Below are 21287 nucleotides of genomic sequence, written 5' to 3' on the forward strand. Positions count from 1 at the left end.
CATAAAATGAAAAGAAGTCAAGAATTCGGTAATATCATTCAAAACATATTTTCATATTTTTTTGGAGTTCAAGACAATTCAACGTTTATAAAGAATATTGCAAATCGTCATACTCCAGGATTCAAACAGATGCCACTGGATCTGTAGTAAAAAAAATTCTGAAACCTTGGAAAGAAAAAGGACCTCATATTTTTCTATACGAGATAGTAATGTAGAACCAAACCTATAAAAAACAATGTTCAGTTGGCAGTCAACTTAGCGAAAAACAAAATTCGGTTGCAATAACTTTTTGGCTTTCCATTTGGTTACAACATAAGAGAGAAAACTTTTTAGGAAGCAGCGCAAATGAAAGACACGTGTCATTTGCTAAGCAAAAAAGGGCCATTTGACGAGTGGAAAATGACCATCAATTAATAATAATCAATTAATAATCAATAATAATCAAATTTGGAACAACATATTTGTGCGAACAAGGCTTTTCCACTCTAATGAACATAAAAACGAAGAACAAAAATCGATTAAGCGCCGAAGACTGTATTCACATCGCTCTTACATCAAAGAGTCCCAATTTTGAAGCAATTGTATCGAATATGAAACAACATCATTTTTCCAAAACGTGAAGGAAGAATGTTTTCAATTATTCTTTTTTTTCTAATTTTTGACAATTCTAATTAGTGTTTTTACCACTACTATTATTATTATTTTTATTATTATAACTTGTTACAGTACCCCAAATTGTCAACCCTCAATTGTACCCCAATGGGTTTCAATTTGTTATATACGGTTGAGGAAAAAAATCGCTCCCACAGAAAGTATAAGTAATTGATAATTTCATGTTGTTTTGTAATTCATATGATATTTTTCTTGTATTATTAGACGAAAAAACTTGTTTAAATTTTATATATAGCCCCCATAAAAAATAATTTTTAATTTAAATGATTTTTTTCGGGAAAAAAAATTCGCTTCTCTGACGAAAATGATAGCCCTAAAATTTTTTTAAACTCTAATAACCTCAAAATGAATAAAATATATATTGTAGCGACCCCTTTACAAAGTATCATCAATTTGAATGCACCTGTTCTAAAATCTATCATCTATAAAATCTATCATAACATTGTCCGAAAAGAATACACGCATTGCTTTTAGCTGTCTCTTCACAGAGTCTTTTAGAAATCAATACCAATACATCTATTCTAAAAATATACCATGACATTGCCTCAAAGCAATGCACGCATTGTCTTGCATGCGTACCCATAATAAACCTTCAAGTTTATGAAGGCAGGTGCGTGCCCCTTATCTTTCGGATCAAGTTTGACTCATCCTCAATTGCTCTCAAAATGGCACCCCCACACCATAAACATCAATAAGGGATAAAATATCACTATGCAGCAGGTAAAAGGGGGCGACCAGGACAATAGAACCACCCATATCTCAAGTAATAAATACCGATGTAACAAAAATAAACTAAGAAAAACAGGTAAACAGGGTTGACAATTATTAAACAAGCTAACGTTTTATAGTATCATTAACGTCCAAAAATAGGATTTCTGAGAAACGCTAAAAGCTTTTATGAAATTGTAGCTGAAGAATTTGACCTCCTAACCAACCCCTAGCAACCAATCGGATTAGGGCAAAACAAAAATAACCAATCAAATATAGTTGCTGGTATTACGACCCATAATCACGCAAATGATGGGCTATATAAACTCAAGAAATTTAGTAAAACGGAATTAGAAATGGAGTGCATTAATTGTTGTAGTGCCTTGCAACTACTCCTCTTTTATTTTGAATACCGCATTTCAAGGTCATAATTTGTGAAAATTGTGGAGCTCTACGGCAAATCTGAGAAGATTTATCCATTGAATTGAACATAAACGAGTACTGGAACACCCAAAGACCTGTTCGTGATTGTTTTCAATACATAAATCCTCTTAAATTTGTCGTAAAGCTCCACAACTGTCACAAATTATGACCTTGAAATGCGGTATTCAAAATAAATGAGGAGTAGTGCCGTTCAAGCTTTTAACCCTCACTATTAAAATCCCAAGATGCAGACGATTTCAAAGAAAATAAATACCTTCGAGTTTTGCTATGGGCTCCAGACAGAACTGTCGTTACAGATGAGCAGCTTGAAGCTGCGAGACTATTAATTTCGAAGGGTACCAGCAAGAGAAAAGCAGCAACACAAGTTGAACTGAAGGAAAGCACTCTAAGGAAACGTTTGAAAGCTGGGAAGACTGCGGAGAGCATGGGAAGATTTTCCACTACATTTACGATAGCACAAGTGGATGAAATATATGAATATCTGAAACAAAGTGATGATCTTTATTATGGTCTGACTATGATTAGCCTCCGAAAATTGGTTTATGAGTATGCAGAATTGAACGAAGTACCTCATCGGTTCAATATATTTTCAAAATTAGCTTGACGTGATTGGGTATACGGATTTCTAAAACAATATCCTGAACTGAAATTGCGACAACCGACCGCTACTAGTATTGCCAGAGCGATGCGGTTTAATAAAACCCAAGTTAAGATTTTATGACAACTTACAAGACCTCTACAAAAAACATAATTTTTCGCCAAGTAGAATCTACAATATGAATGAAAGTGGTGTTAATACGGCACCAAAAAAAATCCCCAAAGTGATATCAGTAAAAGGAAAGAAGCTAGTAGGGAAAATTGTTTTCGCTGAAAGAGGCCAAACGATTACACTGGTTTGTGCAATGAGTCCTACTGGAAATTTTGTACCACCTGCCTTTATATTCCCTCGAAAGAGAATGCAAGGATATTTATTAAATAATGCACCTGAAGGAAGCATTGGAATTGCTTCTGATTCTGGGTTCATAAATACCGATCTGTTTATAGACTACCTCCGCCAGATAACATTCAACCGACTAAGGATAATCCTGTCTTGCTTATTTTAGACAACCACTCCAGTCATATATCCTTGGCTGCAGTTAATTTCTGTCGTGACAATGGCATTCATATGTTGACGCTACCCCCACACAGTTCTCATAAAATGCAACCCCTAGATCGTGGCTTCTTTGGACCTTTGAAAATCAAATTCGCCTATGAATGTGACAAATGGCTAAGCCACCACCCAGGTCGTGTGATTGGACAAACAGAAATAGCGCATTTAGTGAACGAAGCTTTTCAAAAGGCAGCATCGCTCAGTAATGCTATCTCCGGTTTTAAAGTCTCTGGAATTTGGCCAATAGACAGAGATATTTTCTCTGATGAAGATTTTGCGGCAGCTTCTGTTACAGATATGATTCCAGCCTCAGATACAACAAAGAATTCAGAAACTGGGTGTTCGAATACGCAAAATGCCAAAGAGCCTGAGCAAGAGTCGCCTTTACTGTGTCTCACAGAGCCTACATCTATTGAATCTCGAGTAACATCACCAAGCTTTTTATCACAAGAGATTGACACCTCATTATCGAAATCTATAACTGACGTAACAATGGTCATTCCACCTGATTTATCGCCTCCAATATATTCTGCACCTTCAACCAGCAAGGAACACGTAGCATTGTCAACCATTCAAGCATTTCCAAAGACTATGTTACAAAACAGGCGAAGAAAAGGCAAGAAGTCTATCATTGCAACTGAAAGTCCTTACAAATTGGAGCTAGAAGAAAAGAAAAAAACCGAAGAAGATAAACTAGCCAAAAAGAAAGTACGATTAAACTTAAAACAAAAACTGACAACTAATAAGACTGCAATTAAGAAAACTGAGACTAAGACTATAACTAAGAAAATTAAGACTATTAGAAATAAGAAAAAAGAAAATGATGAGAAGGTGTACTTTTGTCCACTGTGTGGCGAAAAATAGGTTTATCCACCTAATGAAGATTGGATTAAATGTAGCCTATGTGAAAATTGGTGGCATGAGCAATGCACCAGCTCTGAAAATGGCAATTTCGTGTGTGATAGTTGCAATAAGTAATTTTAGTTTTTAGGGTTTCTAATAATTGTTGATTGATCTCATTCTCAAAGATTATTTGTATGTTTACAGTTTAACATTTATAGGCGTTACTGTTAGTTATAGTTTAAAAATCTTGTAAGAACACTTTTTTCCTAGTCTGACTAGAGATAATAATTAATAATTACCTCAATTAGGAGTTGCGTACACTTACCCCTAGTGATGCGCACAGTTACCCTACCTTTGGGTTATGTGTACGCATTTTGATTACGCTTGTTTTGATTATTTTTTAAGGATTTGGCCGAAGATTAAGGACTGTTTCGTTTATTATTTTGTTGATTAATAAATACACTAACTGATTAGCCTAATTTTGATTTATTTTACTTATACTTTTCGATTTTATGACGTAACAAAGCTTAAGTGCGCACACTTGACCCACATGACTCTACGCAAAAATTCCAAGCGATAAAAGCGTCGAGACGCACCATCTACTCATCTTGTCGTCGCCCACCGAATTCGGCGACCCCAAACCCGAATGCATTTCCGTGAGGCAGACGATCACCACCGTCACAAAAATGCTCTACGACCTCTTCCCTCATCAACGCCCCAAGGTCGCAAAACTCATTGAGTCTGTTTCGAAAACCGTGCTCCGCACAAGAACCCGCATCCACCATGTTGGCCAGCATCTCAACAAAACGCAAGTTTCCATGAAACGAAAAACGGACAAGGAAAAACAGAAGAGTAAAAATTGAATTGAATTGAAACAGTTGGCTTCTTAGACACGTTAAAAAGCTTTGTCGAAGTAAATTTTCAGGAGTCCCCATGCTTCTATAGCGGATTAAGCAAAAGTCTTAGACATTGCGACTGTTTATGTCGCATGTACAATAGACAAAAAAACTCGCAAGCATTTGCCGATATGTCATAAATGCCTTAAAATTCATGAAACAAAAAAGGAATTGCCACAGAATACTTTAATAGCATTGCAAAATTGTGGCTTAAAATGACTTGTGCCAACCTAGCACTCAATTTACTCAAGATGTGAGAGGTACGAGGATTCTTTTGAATTGTTTACCTTATATGGTTATAAAGTATAAATTAGAGAAACAGCTGCTGAATGTAAAATACCGAATCCTTTCCCATTGTTTTTTCCTTATCCACATTTACGAATATTTTGATGAATGTAGTCAAAAAAGACTGGTGCTAGAAAAGCGAATCACCTAGAGAGCGTTTACACTAGCACTGCATCTGCTAAATGAAAAAGAAAAGAAGTTTCTGTCATTTTTGCAAGAGAATGCACAGAAATCGTGCAAAGAAGCCGACAACCTAAACTGTCAAAAAATGTGCTAAAGTTCTTGATCAAATTTCAACTTGTTTATAAATAAATAATTCTACAATCATGAATGTTTGATTTAATTTTTAATAAACACAATTATAATAAATAAACCAGAACAGTTCATAAAAAAATTACGTATTGATAATATTGGACGTTGACCAATTAAGTGCCAACTTTAATATAGAAAATTTGAAGTCTTACTTTGAAAATCCAGCTTCTAAAGATTATCCAGTAATTGCAAGACTTCATCAAATAATTTTAAACTAATGGCGACATAATAGATTTGTTCAAGCTCACTTGCTGATGATGTAATAAAGTACGTAAGTTATAACTGTATTAATTGTTTCAATTACACAAAAAGAACGAAACCTTTTTCACATTACGAAAGTTAAAATCTTATGGAAAACTGTTTAAGGCTTCAAGAAATACGTACTAGTAGTAAAAAGTAGTGTCGGTTTCACCCCACGACTTTTTGAGGAGCATAGGTTTTATGGCGAAGAATCATTGCAGTATATAGTAAATTAATTTTATATGATTTCAACTCTTAGTTCACTGATTTTTGGCACTTTAGGGCCAGTTTACAGAAGCTAACTTAAATCTTAAATTTTGATTAAATACGTAATCAAATGTTAGAAATAGATTTATAAAAAAAATGGGTCTTGAAAAGTACTATCAAAATGTTAAAAGAGAATTTTGATTGCATTCAACTACCACTAAAATCAATTGTGCAATGCTGATTATAAATTTCATTACTTCCTACTTGACCTAATTTAATAACTGAAATGTCAGCTCCCGTATCGACCAAAAATGTACAAAATTTATGAGATGTTTCTAACTGAAAAGATACAAAATTTGAAAATGATAATTTAAAATTTTTTATTGTCGATTTTGATCTGGCTCCCCAAATCCGAGAAGGGTGGGGGCGAGTGGAGTTTTCCGAATCCATTGTTCGAACACTAGCCGAAGACTTATTACTTCTAGATCATGAATTAGTTTGATTTTGGTTATTATTACTGTTATAATTATTACTGTTATAATTATTACTGCTATAATTATTACTGTTATAATTATTACTGTTACAATTATTACTTCTGCTTTGAGAACGATTATTTTCATTCTGGAAATTGAATCTACTTCGTTCGTAATTTTGGTTCTGCCAATTTCCACGACCACCACGTGAATAATAGCCGCGATTGAAACCATTTCCGTGCCTAAAATTTTTATAATTACCACGTCTTCCCTGATGCGTTCTACTATAGAAAACACTGGCATTATTAGCTGTCTCACTATCGATAGTAATAAATGTTACAATGGCATCTTGTAAAGTTGCAAAATTACCGGCTTCCATTACAATTTTTGTCTTATCTTGACGCGCGGATAAAGACAGAGTACGAATTGCCCTGGTCTTCTCAAAGGTCTCGACGTTAACGGATGGTATTCCTTCCGAGATGTAGGCATTTTGTAGCTTGGATTCAAGTTCCTCTACGTCTTTTGTAAAAGAATTTGCATCCTTGCCATTTTGCTTAAGACCCTGTAACTTCGTTTCTATTGTTAGTGATTTTTCGCCCGTGCATTTTTCTTTCAATGTACAAATTAACCCTCTATGTCCGCAATATTATCTGTTACAGCAAGCCTAGCTTTTCCAGATAATCTGGTTTTTACAAAATTTATCGCGTTATTTTCGTGGCCATTACAGTTCGCTTTAAGTAAATTTAACGAATCAATGAAAGAATTTAAATCGGCCGAATCACCGTTAAATGTTTTGGGCAACAATTTGTCTACCAGATTAAAGAACTCCAAAACGGTTAAAGGCATTTTCGTAACTTCCAGTTCAGTTTCTATTGATTCTGACTCACTTTCTTCAGATTCACTCGAACTTTCAACCTTTATACTCTCATCTATTAATTGAGTGGGTTCACTGGCGCCACTAAATTTGTTTTTAACACTGCAAACGCCCTTAACAAGTCCTATCCCTTATGTATAAAAAAGTTCCCAAAACCACTTTCTGCTGATCGGGGCTAAGCTCTTGCCAAAATGGCTTAATTAAATTTACGAACTTATTGTATTGGGTTATCAAATTTTGAATTATCTCAGCCCTGACTTCGCTTTGTTTTGGTACTTGGGATTTTAAAGCCCTTTTTGACTGCTTCACATGTTCTTCCTTAATCACAATTTCACAATTAGTTTGGAATATATTTCCTTCCACATAAAATAGATCTATTTATACTTATATTTAATCAAAGTCAAAATAAAAGTCAAAATAAAAAATAAAAATCAAATTAAGGAACGACATGCAGAAATACTAATTAAATACTACTTATTTTAACATACTTTTTGTCATTCTGCTTACTCGTCAACTGGAGTTCAGTCACTCGCACTAGCACTGACTCATTTTGCTGTCTTCGTCCTACGTCTGGCTGATGTTCCCAACAGATCTCCTGAGGTTTTCCAATTCGATCTGCTGTTAGATGGTTCTTCTTATTCCACCTCGAGCCCTGTGGACCAGCTTCCAAATTCCATATATGATGATCAGAACCAGGATACAAATTAGCAACCATTCGGTTCGACTGAATAATTGCACTTGTGTGGCTTGGTTGGATCCTGTGCCCGCAGCTTCCACGATGATTTCCTCAGTTTTTGATTGTCTGGGCCCACACATTTTTAGCTGTTCTTATCACTTATCACATCACTATTTCAAGTCACTACAACTAACAACTATTCACCCTTAAAATTTTTCTCATTGTCACGGTCGCCATGTAATGTCGTTAGTATTAAAACGACCACAATTAATGATTTATTTTTAATTAAAGTTACGTTGTGTAGATTCAATCTACCAATTACCAATGTTCATATTATTATAATAGCAACTATTTATATTTTCTCAAAGGAGGTCAGTCAGGTTGCTACTTCAGCACCTTTCCGCAATACCTGAGCACTACAGGGCGTTATTTTTAAGGTTAAATAGTCCATAAAAGTTGTTGAATTTGGGTTAATTTTAATATATCTTTGTTAGCCATTATTTATAATAACGTATTATCTTTATTTTTGTAAAAACATTGTTAATTTTTTTTGAAAGTTTCTATTACTAAGTGCGACTTAGGTCCAGATAATCTAATTTTTCTTAGAAGCATAAGGAACCTAGTGTAAAAATATGCCCAAAAAAATATTTTTGGATCAAAAATTACGACTATTACGCACGATTTGAAATAAATAGTCATCAATAACTCGCAATGCGCTTTTAAATTGCATATTTGAAAAGAAATTGAGAATATTTATTACGGTTCATTTCAAGCCAGATGAGACCCAACCACTTGAGGGTTATTACGATTATGGGGGTTTGCGGTAAGGTGGCTATAAACGGTTTAAAAAGTCAAATCCATTAACGCCCTAGAGCATTTGATTAACTGTAAATGTGTATGGTTTGACTTGAGGACTGAAGGTGCATGCAGAATCGAATGAATGTGATCTTGCACGATCAATCGCGTATTTTTAAACCGTTTTTCTAATATCTACCCTTCTTTGTAGTTTTTTTCGTCTATTGAGAGCGTCTGAATCGCGCGTAAGGCTTCTTCTTCCAGACATGACAACAAATATTAAAAACGTTGTCTATCGTTTAGGCTCTAATTTTCATCGATTATCGATTTGAAGGAATTTTCAAAATTTGACCATTGCCTACAATTACCTTTGAAGGTTTTTAGGTTTAAAACCGGTAAATTAATTTGTTTATTTGTTTCGACGTGTTTCGTTTGAATATCAGTTTTAACACCAGATCCACTGATGGTGGCAGAATTTGCATCGCTGATGTCATTGATGGATGCGGAGATTTCGCACCACCGATGCGCGAATTGTAATCTGGCAATCGTATGAATCTCCATCGGCGTCGTCTTATCATATTGATCAATTTGGGACTGTGCATCCTCGTATTGTGCCGATATATCGGTTAACATTGACAAACGCGCCTTTAATAGGTTGAGACTTTGTTTAGATGAATCAAAATTTGCGACAAAGGCCTCAATGGCTGTTAATTTTGTATCAATAGTTTCACATTGTAATTTTGCTGCATCTAGCTTTGTCATGATTAAGAAACACGCTAAAGAACTACGCAATGCAGATCTAACGTACAATCAAAATTTTAACGATGATTTAAGGCTGCTACGACGGATATTTGTGGAACGATTATAGAACAGGAACCACTAACCTGACCACGACGCTTCTGAATTCGACGATGTGGACCCGGACGTCGTTAGGGACTTGGAGATTTTGTTCTCGCTGTCTTGTTTGATGTTTTGATGGAGTTCGGTCCACGGGAGGGTGTTGCACCAGCTTTCACTTTCACTCGCGTTTACGGATATTTACGGTTATCCGGCTCGAAGGACCATATGTCGAAGACACAAACTCAAACAAGTTGGTTTCAACCGATCTACCACTAAAAAATTCATGTTGCTCAGGACGGATAATAATTCTGAAGGCTGACTCAAACTGGGGAGCCAAAATATCTTCAAACAGTTTAGGTAAGGAAGAGATTATACTGATTGTCCGATAGTTGGATAATTCACTTTTATGTGAACTCTTGTGCACTGGTACGATATTTGACAATTTCCACTTAGATGGAAAGACCGAAGTCTGCAAAGATAAGTTAAATATTAGAAATATTGGTAGCTACAAACTACTAGTACACGATTTGAAAAACAAGTTAGGAATTTGGTCTGGGAGTACTCCCAGGTATGTCAAGATTCGATAACTTATCAAAAACATCTGTTGGTGTCAAAGCTTAAGTTTACCGATTGATGTTGACCTGGATTGGCGTTTGATACAGAATGGTGATTGTTTGAGGTTACAAAGTTATTCATAAACTGTAAAGCGAAAGCAGTGGCTATTTGAAAATCATCATTTAAAACAACGTCATCTTTAATGATAACAGATGGCAAAGGAGACGTACGATTTTTTAATTTATAGAAATCCTAAAATTTTCTAGGATTATTATTGATATTGTGTTCTGCGTCAGATAAAAATTTTCGTAACATTTTTTAGATAGCCGTTTACATTCCGTACGTAAATTTTTAAAACTGGTATAATCTACTTCTAGTCCTCAAAGCTTGAACCTTTTATGAGCAACTTTCTGTTCTTTAATTAAATACTTAAGGTTAGCAGAGTACCAATGTGGGTGAGTATCCCTGTAACATTTTAAAGTAGGAACATATAACTCGATGATACTGTACAAAATATTATAAAATTTTGCGACACACTGATTGACATCACAATTGTTAAATATAACGGACCAGGAGTTAAGTTTTCGATGTTAGCAAAACTTTAAAACTTTTTAAAAACTATTTATTTATGGTATTACAACTAAAGATGAACTACTCTTACTACGTGTAACAAACTATATTATTTCCTACTCTCGTGACCCTATATAATGCAACAAAGTGCCGAGGTTGCACTATCGCGGAGTCGCGGGTGGTACGGGGATGTAACTCCTCCCTGCCAAAGAGGCGACCTTAGGGCTGAAGGAAGCCTTTAAATGACTATTGGTTTGTCCTTGGGATCTCCGTTCGAACAGCTTCTACGAGTTTGATTGCTTTGATTTCTTCGATTGATGGACAATTAAAACGATTGCGATGTACAATAAAACTGTCCATAAACTAGGCTTCTGTTTATGAAACGGCACTTTCACGATGTTGGAGAGTTGATCCTTTTGTAGCTGTAAACTTCCCTTCAATTCTTGTATTTCCTCTAACCCAATGCCATTCATTGTTAACTTAGTGAAGTTAAGATTTTTAATAAACGGATCAGAAATATTGATTTTTAACGAAGGAAGTGAGATAGTTTTAAATTTTGAAGTGTTTTGATAATTTTTGATTAAGAAATGTCCAATTAGCACTTTACACTCAATGTCCAAATCTAACAAGTATGTTCCATGTAAGGGTACGTTGATCTTGTCGTTCTCGCAGGAGTGAATGGCGACTGTTCTAGTTGGTACGATCAGAATCCACTTGTTTTTTTCCAATTTCCCTACTTGGATGTCTGAAATTTCGACCCAGAGGTTTCGGCAGTTTTTGATGTCACTTGAATATTGAAGCATACTGATTTTACACGGCGTGGGTAGGCCAAGTGGGATGACGTTGATGTCTTGACAGATGAATTCTTCTGGAGCAATTTCTCTACAGGGTTCGTCGAAGAAAGCGTAATTTTGCTCGTTGAGGGTTAGGTATTTGGATAACATGATAAGTGCCATTTGTGGATGTAGGTAGAGGGTATAGGTGATAATAATTGTAATCAATTGTTTGAACAAGCGGAATTTCAATTATAAAAATAATTTGATTACCTTTGCTATAAGCTTTTATATTAATGACATTTTCGAAAGTTAAAATTTTGTTTATAGATAAAGTAAAAGGTAGTTTTATATCATTATCTAAATGATTTTTAACAAAAATTAGTTCTTTCAACAAATCTGCAGGTTCGACGATCGAATTATGTAGAGTATTCAATTTTGAAAACAAAATCGCCACTTCAATCTTGTCAAAGGTTTCGATTATCATTTCATAGGTAATACTAATTTGGGAGATTAGCATTTGTTTTAAAAAATATTCATGAGCTTTTAAATTTCTTGTTTGTAAATTTGATAACGTACTTTGGATTTCGATGATTCGCTCTTCTAATTGCTTTTCGTTTTCTTTCAATACGTGAGTTCCATTTTCGAATTTTTGAATAGAAGTCTCTAACAATGTGATTTGATTTTTCATTATTACTTTGAAATTTTGATCATTTTTCGAAATTATTGAAATTGCCTGGTCGTACCTTACAGCATCGCTTTGATCTAAATTGCCTGTAATAGATCTTATAATTGATCCTGATCCATTAATCAAACCTCGTTTGTTGCGAATTTGAATTTTCCAAGAAGGATTTAGCTGCATTATTTGTAGTCTGATTTTGTTTGCAAGTAAATCTAGCAAATGAAAGGAATTATAAGTTTGTGATTTTCCGGAATCATATTTTATAACTTCTTGTTTTAAAATTTCGACTTGATGATTTAAACTTAAAAATTGATCCACGATAGAACTAATGTCAAAGATTTGTATGAACGACCAATAGTTTACTACATTTTGTGCATTCCCTAATTTTAAAGGTAGAAGGCCCGGGTTTTCGTTCAGGTTGAATAAGCCTGGAGGTTCCAGTCCATTACAGAAGGTTAATCTGTAAGAAGAGGAATTTTTAGCTCTTTTAGGTGAATAGTACCTATTTTATTATTCAATTTGTTTTTAATCAAAGGGGTCTTTGAATTTATTTTCCTTTTTATTTCTTTTTTTACTAACTTTATAGACGTTTGCCCAATTTTAAAGTATTATTGCTCGGGACCCATTATGTTTCTGTTGTCTAAAATTTGTAGTTTTTGTTCTTGAACTTTATTTTCAATATTTCGATACAAATGTTTGACTTTTTGACGATGGTTATTGACATATTCTGTATAGAAAGTTGTTTGAATGGGATCTGAAGGATCGCGCATATTTGTATGTCCAAATATTAGTTCCAATGGTGTAAATTTTGTAGTAGTTGTCGAGCGTTACAATCTGTATCATTTTGTTTTAAAAGTCGTAAATGTTCTATTAAGGTAGAATGAAAGCGTTCGATTGGTGAATTTGACTCGTGGTGTAAAGGAGTGCCAAAATGGATATTCATTTTATGAGATTTTAATAGTTCTTTTACTGTGTCGTTATTAAATTCAGTGCCATTGTCGATAATGATTTTTTCGGGTATGCCGTAAAGAGCAAAATAGCTAGTAAGACAATCGCAAATTTCTATAGCTGTTTTGCCTTCTATCGGGTAAGCTTGTCCGAATTTAGAAAAAGAATCAATTATTGTTAAAAAGTTTTGGTTATCGAATTTAAAAACGTCAGCATGTACAAGCTGAAAAGGTTTACCAATTGATTCAGTTTAAACAAGGGGAATGTTTGGTTTTTTTCCGAGAATATTTGGCAGTTTGACAAATTTGACAGTCATTGATATAATTGTTAATGCCATTTTTCATTGATGGCCAATAATAATTTCTTTTTAATCTATCGAAAGTTTTGTTAACACCTCATTGGTTGGTTTTACTTTCATGTTGATGCCGAATCGACAATGTTTGTTCGTTTTGTTCCCGAACAGGGTTTACCAATTGAGTACATTTGACAAGTTTATGTCCCTTTGATTAAAAATATTACATATATACTGCATTGAAATCCTTATACATTTTGTCATCGTAAAAATACAAATGAAAAGTTTTTTCGAGAGTGGTATATTGAGCAAGAAAATCAAATATTGCATGTTGGTCAGATTTTGGAATTTGAACAATTAAAACTTTGTGGTTTTCAAAATCATCATTGCTAACTTCAATTTTAGGATGAGGGTTCGGTGAAATAAAAATTTGGTTTCTTTTGTTATTAATTATGTCATCTAAAATTGGAATACCATCGTTATTTAAATTTGCGTTATCTGCTGAGTGAATTATGGTTGGACCTGAATTTGGGTCTTCAACTGGTAGACAAATTTGTATATCCTGCAATATTTTCACTTTAGCAGATGTATTTAAATCGGGAAGGACGTCTAATTGTATGTCATCGATTTCAACAAATTCATCTGAGTTTTGTAAAAATTTTGAGATATCTTCGTTAACATCGCCAGGGTTATTTACGATACTTTCTTGTTCGAGTGCATTGATTTGAATTCTAGAAAGAACATCTGCGTTTAAATTTTGCTTACCTTTTTTATAGATTATTTCGTAGTCAAACTCCTCCAATTTTAATCTCCATCGGATTAGTTTACTATTAGGCTCCTTTAAATTAAACAGCCAAACAAGCGGTCTATAATCTGTGTAAATTTTAAACTTTCTTCCGAAAAGGTAAGGCCGAAAATATTTGCATGCCCAAACAATATCTAGCAGTTCCTTTTCGACAGTTGAATACTTTGTTTCACTATCATTCAGAGTTCTAGATGCATAGCAAACAGGACGATCGTGTGGCACTGACCCTTGTGATAAAACAGCACCAAGGGCGAAATTACTACTGTTGTGAGAATGAAACTCGGTGGAATGTGCTACCTTTGCGTTTTTTTTTAAACAAGCTGTCATGGGTTTAGTGATTTTTGAAAAGTCTTTTATAAATCGTCTATAGTACCCTAAAAGTCCTAAAAACTGTTTAATTTCCTTTTGAGTGTGCGGAAGAGGAAATTTTTTTACTACATTAATTTTGTCGGGGTTTGGTTTGACACCTTCAGAGGTAATGACATGGCCTAAGTATTGAACTTCTTTTCGTAAAAATTCTGACTTGTCCAATTGAATTTTAAAGTTTGCGTTGCGGAGTCTTTCAAAAATTTCTTCTAGTCGACTGATATGTTCTTGTAAAGACGTGCTAAAGATAACAATGTCATCGAGATAAACTAAACATGTTTCATTTTGCAACCCACGCAAAATGTTATCCATTACTCGCTGGAAAGTAGATGGTGCATTTTTTAAACCGAATGGCATGCGTTTAAACTCATAGTGACCATTTTCAGTTGAAAATGCTGTTTTTTGCACATCGTCCGGGTTCATTTCGATCTGATGGAAACCACTCGCCAAATCTAAAGTAGTTAAGTATTGGCTCTTTCCTAACTTATCCAAAATATCGGTAATATTTGGCAGAGGGTATTTATCGTCAATAGTAACTTGGTTTAATTTTCGGTAATCAATTACCATTCTCCATTTTTGTTTACCAGATGCATCAGCCTTTTTGGGAACTATCCAAATTGGACTTGAATAAGGAGAGGATGAATTCTGAATGATACCTTGTTGCAACAATTTTGAGATTTGTTCGCGGACTTCACCTTTGTGTATTTCAGGATACAGATAACTTTTGCTATAGATTGGGGTGTTATTCGTTAAATTTATATCATGTTTAATTTTGTTCGTGAACGTTAAAGGCATTTTATCAGTGTAAAAGATATCTTGGAACTCAAAGCATAATTTACGAATTGCGTTTTCTTCTTCAAAGTTACAATGATCGAGTCGTAAATTCTTCAAATTGTCTCTTTGTAATGTATCAACGTCATGGTTTTCGTAAGGGCATTCGTTAACGTCCATACTTTCACAAAAATTTACTTCTCAGGTATTTATTTCTTCAACTTCGAATCGTTCTCGAATTTTGATTTTTAGTGGAATGGTATTTGCATTAGATAATACTGTCAAAGCAACATTATTTTTAATATTTACCAAAGCCTGAGCCATTTCTAATTTCTTGCCAAAATTTTTGTATTTCAAAATTCCTATTCCATTTTTCGCATTTACTGGAATTTGAACAACTTGTTGACATCGAGCCGGGATTGTTATGGAATACGGTTTAAATTCTTTAGAATTGGCATTGAAAATGATTTGATTTTCGTCATAAATTAATGGAATTTCAGCTGAGTTTGTTATTAATTTTCGGTTTTGGAAATCCACGGAAGCTTTTAAATTTCTCAAAAGATCTGCTCCGATTAACCCGTCAAAATTTAATGAAAATTGAAAAATGTAAAATTTATGTTCGATATTTGATCTAAAAACGTCGAATAGTGGGATTTTAAAGCGATTTTTGAATGTTTTGAAAATCCATGTGCTGTTTCAATTTGGGAATTTTCGTTTTTAATAAATGGTTCGTAAAGACACTGAGCTAATTTTGGTAAAATGAAACTTTTTGTACTGCCTGTATCTACAAGAAAATAAGAATTTATTTCAGGGATGTAAATGTATGGTAAGTTTGTCCAAAATTATTAATTTTTATTATGGTGGATCGATTGATTATGATAATCTTGGTTGTCCTCTAGATAAAAATGCATGTCGTTGCAAGCTGTTTCTGGGTTTTGCATCTCACCAATATCTTCTTCGCGATAATAAGAATGCTCAACACATGTAGATGTGGCATTTTCTGTGTAAGGATAAGAGTCTGCACAGTTTCTACTTTTTTCCGAGTAAAGATCACACGGTGTGATTTCACTTGGAATATTTTCGCAGACGTTTTGCGAATACAGTTCCTCAAAGGTAAAGTTCGGTTTTGGCTTTATGCTTACTCGTGTATTACTTGAACTTGTATCCATGGGTTCTGGTTTTTGTAATTTGCTAAATTTTGATAATGAGCTTTGTCGGCTGCCAAAAGGTTGTGAGGGTCTGTTCTGGACAAAATTTGAATTTCGAAATTGCGGAAAATTTTGCAATGGTCTGGGTTGAAATTGTTGAGGGGGTTCAAACTGATTGAAGTTAAAATTTGGTCGCGGAAAATTTGTTTGGTTAGTTTGATAATTTGGTCGAACAAAATTATTTGGTTGCGGATTGAAAAGTGGTTGATTCGAATATGACAAATTGCGATATGGTGTTGTTGGAACTTGTTTAAAAGTAGAGAGTGGAGGTTTTGAGTTAAATTTGAAGTTTGATTGATTGTTATAATTAACTGTACATCGGGGTTAAGGTTTATATGTTTGCTGATTTAAATTTAGATTATTACCCGTGCTTAAATATTGGATATTTTCTTCCTCTATCACGAACAATAGGGCTTGTTCTAAAGAGCTGGGGTTTTTCAGTCTAACCGGAAGTTGCATATTGTACTGTAACCCGTTAATAAAAGTTTTTAGAGCGAAATCTTCATAGTAAGCAATTTTGATTAATTTTTCCTGTTCATTCTGAATGTTGGTATTTAATTTTGACACCAAAAGACTTCTTGCATCTTGAAACCTCATACCAAATTGAATTGGGGTTTCGTTTCTCGTCCGTTTGATATAGGGTGATTTTTTAAAAACGGCAGACGTTGTAGAATTTTTATTTACGAACCGATTTCAAAAATTAAAAAAAACAAATTAAGTGGTTTTTAATTTACTATAAACTGATGAATTTAAAATTTTTCTAAATGTCTTAGTATCTTTTGGGCGATATTCAACTTTCTTATTTTAAATTGGCACCTATATTTTTTTTTTCACAATTTGGTAGATTGTAATTTTCTTGATTCAGAAATGTGTAATATGTTTACTTTTACAAAACAATATTTTTAAAAAAATTATCAAAATTGAAAAAAAATAGGCAATAAAAGTTAAAAATATCTAAGTGCATGGTGTCAATTGTGCAATGAAAAAAACGGGATGGCGTTTCAACAGTATTTTAATTAAATTAGGTACATGTTTTTTCTCATTTGTAATTATTACTGTCTTTTGTTATCAATAATTTCAAAAAAGATTGACAATCCTTTATGTTATTTGCTGCTTTTTGACATTACAATAATGGTATTGTGTTATTTGACAGGACGCACCTAGATTTTATTAACTTTTATTGCTTTTTTTTTTCATTTTTGATAATTAATAAATTAATGTTAACAGAGTTAAGCAAAAAAATTTTGAAAATTGTCAATAAACGTGTCAGAATAATTAGCAACAGAACGAAATATCATGCTCGTGGTTTTAACCACAGACAACTATGGAAATTTTGATTCATAGCTTTAAAAATACTTTTCTAAAATCTCTTTCTTGGTCTAAAACATTGTACATCGTACCTAATGGTGAAGTTTGAAAATAAAAACAGTCTTAAATTTCATTGTTCTAGCATAATGATTATTATCAACCCTAAGCAATTACTTGCAAATTTTTGAATTTTGGCTTCATCCTTAAAGTAAATATTTTTTAAATTCTTTCTTTTTGCTTTACAATTTTGTACTTTGGTACAGGCAACAAAGGTGTCAAAGGTAGTAAAACTGCGAAATTGCATTCTCGTGACGTTAAAATTACTTAGAAAGTCTAATTATACTTCAGATTATTACTTGTCAAATAAAATTTTCTAGAATCCTTTTTTTTACAGCTAAAATTCTGTGCTTTAGTGAAGTTTGCAAGCGCATCGAGAGTAGAAATATTTGCAAATATGTATTATTGTTCTAGGCATTAAGGTTATTAAAACTACGTAATTAATTAGAAATTCTGAAATTTTGACTGAATATTTTTTAAATTTTTTGTTTTTCTTTAAAAGTTTTGCAATTTGGTAAAAATACGCTTATAAAAACTAGTTTTACTTCTAATTTTCATTCTTTTGGCGTTAAAACTGCTAAGATAATCAACAAATAAAAAAAACTATGCAAATCTTGATTAGTTCGATTTTTTTTATAGTTCTTGTTTAAAAATTTTGCCTAAATGTTTTCATTTTTGATAATTTTTTTAAAAATATTTTTTGTAAAAATAGAACATATAGCACATTTTTGAATTAAAAAAATTAATATCTTTCAAATTATGAAAAAAAAATATGGGTGCCAATTTAAAATAAGAAAGTTGAATATCCCCCAAAAGATACTAAGACATTTTGAAAAATTCTAAAACTATGTATTTAATTTGTTTTTTAAATTTTTGAAATCGGTTTATAAATAAAAAATTTACGTCTGCCGTTTTTAAAAAACCACCCTGTATTTATTAAGTCTTGAATCAAGCAATCGATACTCCTTTGATCGGAAAATGTTAAAATTAAATAAAACAGTATCCATTAAACAAACATTAATTGCAGCATTTGGATCTGTTGCATTTTGGAAGGTTCTAATCAGATTTTCGCATGAACTTAAGAATCGATTTAATTGATAGGGGTTCCCATCAAAATGAGGGATATTATCTGCATAAAATCTTAATAAAGGAACATTAATTGTATTGGTATTATTTGTTTCTGTTTCCGGCATGTTATTAGCAATATTGATAGATCTTAGCTGAGCAATCAAATTATTTAAATCTTCGAAATTGTTCAACATAAACTAATTAAAATAAAATACTAAATTTCTTAGATGACTTAAAACTTAAAGTAAAGGTAAAATAAAGTGAATTGGAAGGAAAGCAAAAGGATGAGCAACTTTCACGCTGATGAATAAAATGAATTTGTTCATTCTCTTTTTCCTCGGATTCTTCGATGTATGAAGACACCCAATCACTTAATTTTAAATGACTGAATTAATCGTTGAAATGAAGATCATCTAAACTCGATGTGAGATGATTTCAGTCAATCCTACCGACTGCGCCAGTTAAGTTTTCGATGTTAGAAAAACTTTAAGACTTTTTAAGAACTATTTATTTATGGTATTACAACTAAAGATGAACTACTCTTACTACGTGTAACAAACTATATTATTTCCTACTCTCGTGACCCTATATAATGCAACAAAGTGCCGAGGTTGCACTATCGCGGAGTCGCGGGTGGTACGGGGATGTAACTCAGGGAAGACTAAAAAAGTAGTTATTTATAAAATCATACGGGGCCGCTTTAAAATTAGGTTTTAAAAACTGGGTGTTAAAATTATGCACATTAAAATCGGAAATAGAAACTAATAGAGATGGATGATAGTTATCCACATTGACTAAATTAAAATCACATTTTGAAACATCAACATGGCGAGTGGCGAATATTAGGTCTAAAATGTTGCTATTTATATTGTTAGACATATTATTAAATTGACTGAACCCTGCTGAAAATAACCTATCGAAGACATATTTAGCTACGTGATTAATATTACAAAAGGGGACTAAACTATGCGTATCCTCATCAAAACTCCACAAAATATTAGGTAAATTAAAGTCGCCCAGTAATATGATGTCTACTAGATGAAAATTTGTTCGAAATGTACTTTACATAATCGTCATATCTTGATAAAATAGAACTTGGAGGCAGATAGACACATCCTAAAACGACAGATTCGTTCTTAGTCAGCTGCACGTGCACCTATACTTCCTCGATGTTCGATGAAGGAGTGGAAATTTTGAAACACTGAAACTTATTACACACGGCCACGAGAACTCCACCACCTCGCGTTTTATCACTTGTATCGTTGCTTCTGTCCTTTCTGAAGATGTTATAGCGATTGTCAAGGATTTCTGAATCTTGAATATTTTTAGGTACCCAAGTCTCCGTCAGGGCAACGCAGAAGAGGCGAAAATATCGCCTAGTTTTGTTCTTAATCCCCTAACATTTTGATAGTAAATATATATGTTTCCATCTGTGGAAACCCCAGATTCTCCCCACTTGTCGTTGGAAGTCCAGGTTCAGTCGAAGAGGCAGTTGGTCGAGCCTTGTTAGTTTTCGGATAGTTAAAAAATTCTCGAATTGTTACGAACTGTGGCCACAACGAAGCATCCATGAGTTTATCAAAGAAAGTCTCTGAAACTCCCAGCTTAAAAGAAGAGAAATCCTCATTTTGCTTCAGCAAGAAACACTTGACGTCAGAAACATTGCCATATTTTTGAACATATTTCAAATCATTGCTCGTACTAGTGTTAGGGCTACACCTACCAACGTAAATCCACTTTTTGCGCGCAACCCCAGAAATTAACGAAGCGTTGCTCTCGTTGGCTTCGAACTGCTTTGATCCGACAGTTACTGGTCTATGTTTCCTCCTTTTGCTTTTTACAACCTGGAATTCTTCATCGGTTGGATTGGGGCTGTTCAACGACTTTAATGCATTAAAATACCGCCTTATTTATTTGTTTAAACGAGAATTCAGTGTTCCCTTTTCCAGGTTTGTTCGTAGTGTTTTGAACCTCAGCATTTGATTTGATCACGGGTGTAAGAATAACAGATTTAGTTGCGTTAAAGTCAGTAACCTTCTCCAGCTTATTATTAAAAACAACCGTCGAAGGCGACTCTTCTTGCACAGCACTTTTTGTTAATTTCAACGACGATAACTCATTTCTTAGGGCGATGTTTTCATTGGTTAGGACCTGAAGTTGTTTCTTAATGTCACTATATTCACTTCAGCAGACTTTAGTTTAATATTTTCTTTATCGAGTATTCTTGTCTCAAGAATTTGTAAGGCTGTTGACTTTTGCTACAAATCATTCATCTTACACTCTTTCAACTTTCACATTAAAATAATTAATGGGTAAATGAAACATCTAATATTATCAATTATAAAATTTATATTAGCATTAGTAATCTAGTCTAAATATTTAAATATTTTAAGTAAAATAAAATAGGTTTTTATTTATAAATAATAAAAAAAATTAATACTACAACTACTTTAGATTTTGAGTGATGTT

Source organism: Gnatocerus cornutus, chromosome 10 (genome assembly GCF_029298725.1).
Source record: "Gnatocerus cornutus isolate USDA-ARS CGAHR chromosome 10, icGnaCorn1.1, whole genome shotgun sequence".
Lineage (NCBI taxonomy): Eukaryota > Metazoa > Arthropoda > Insecta > Coleoptera > Tenebrionidae > Gnatocerus > Gnatocerus cornutus.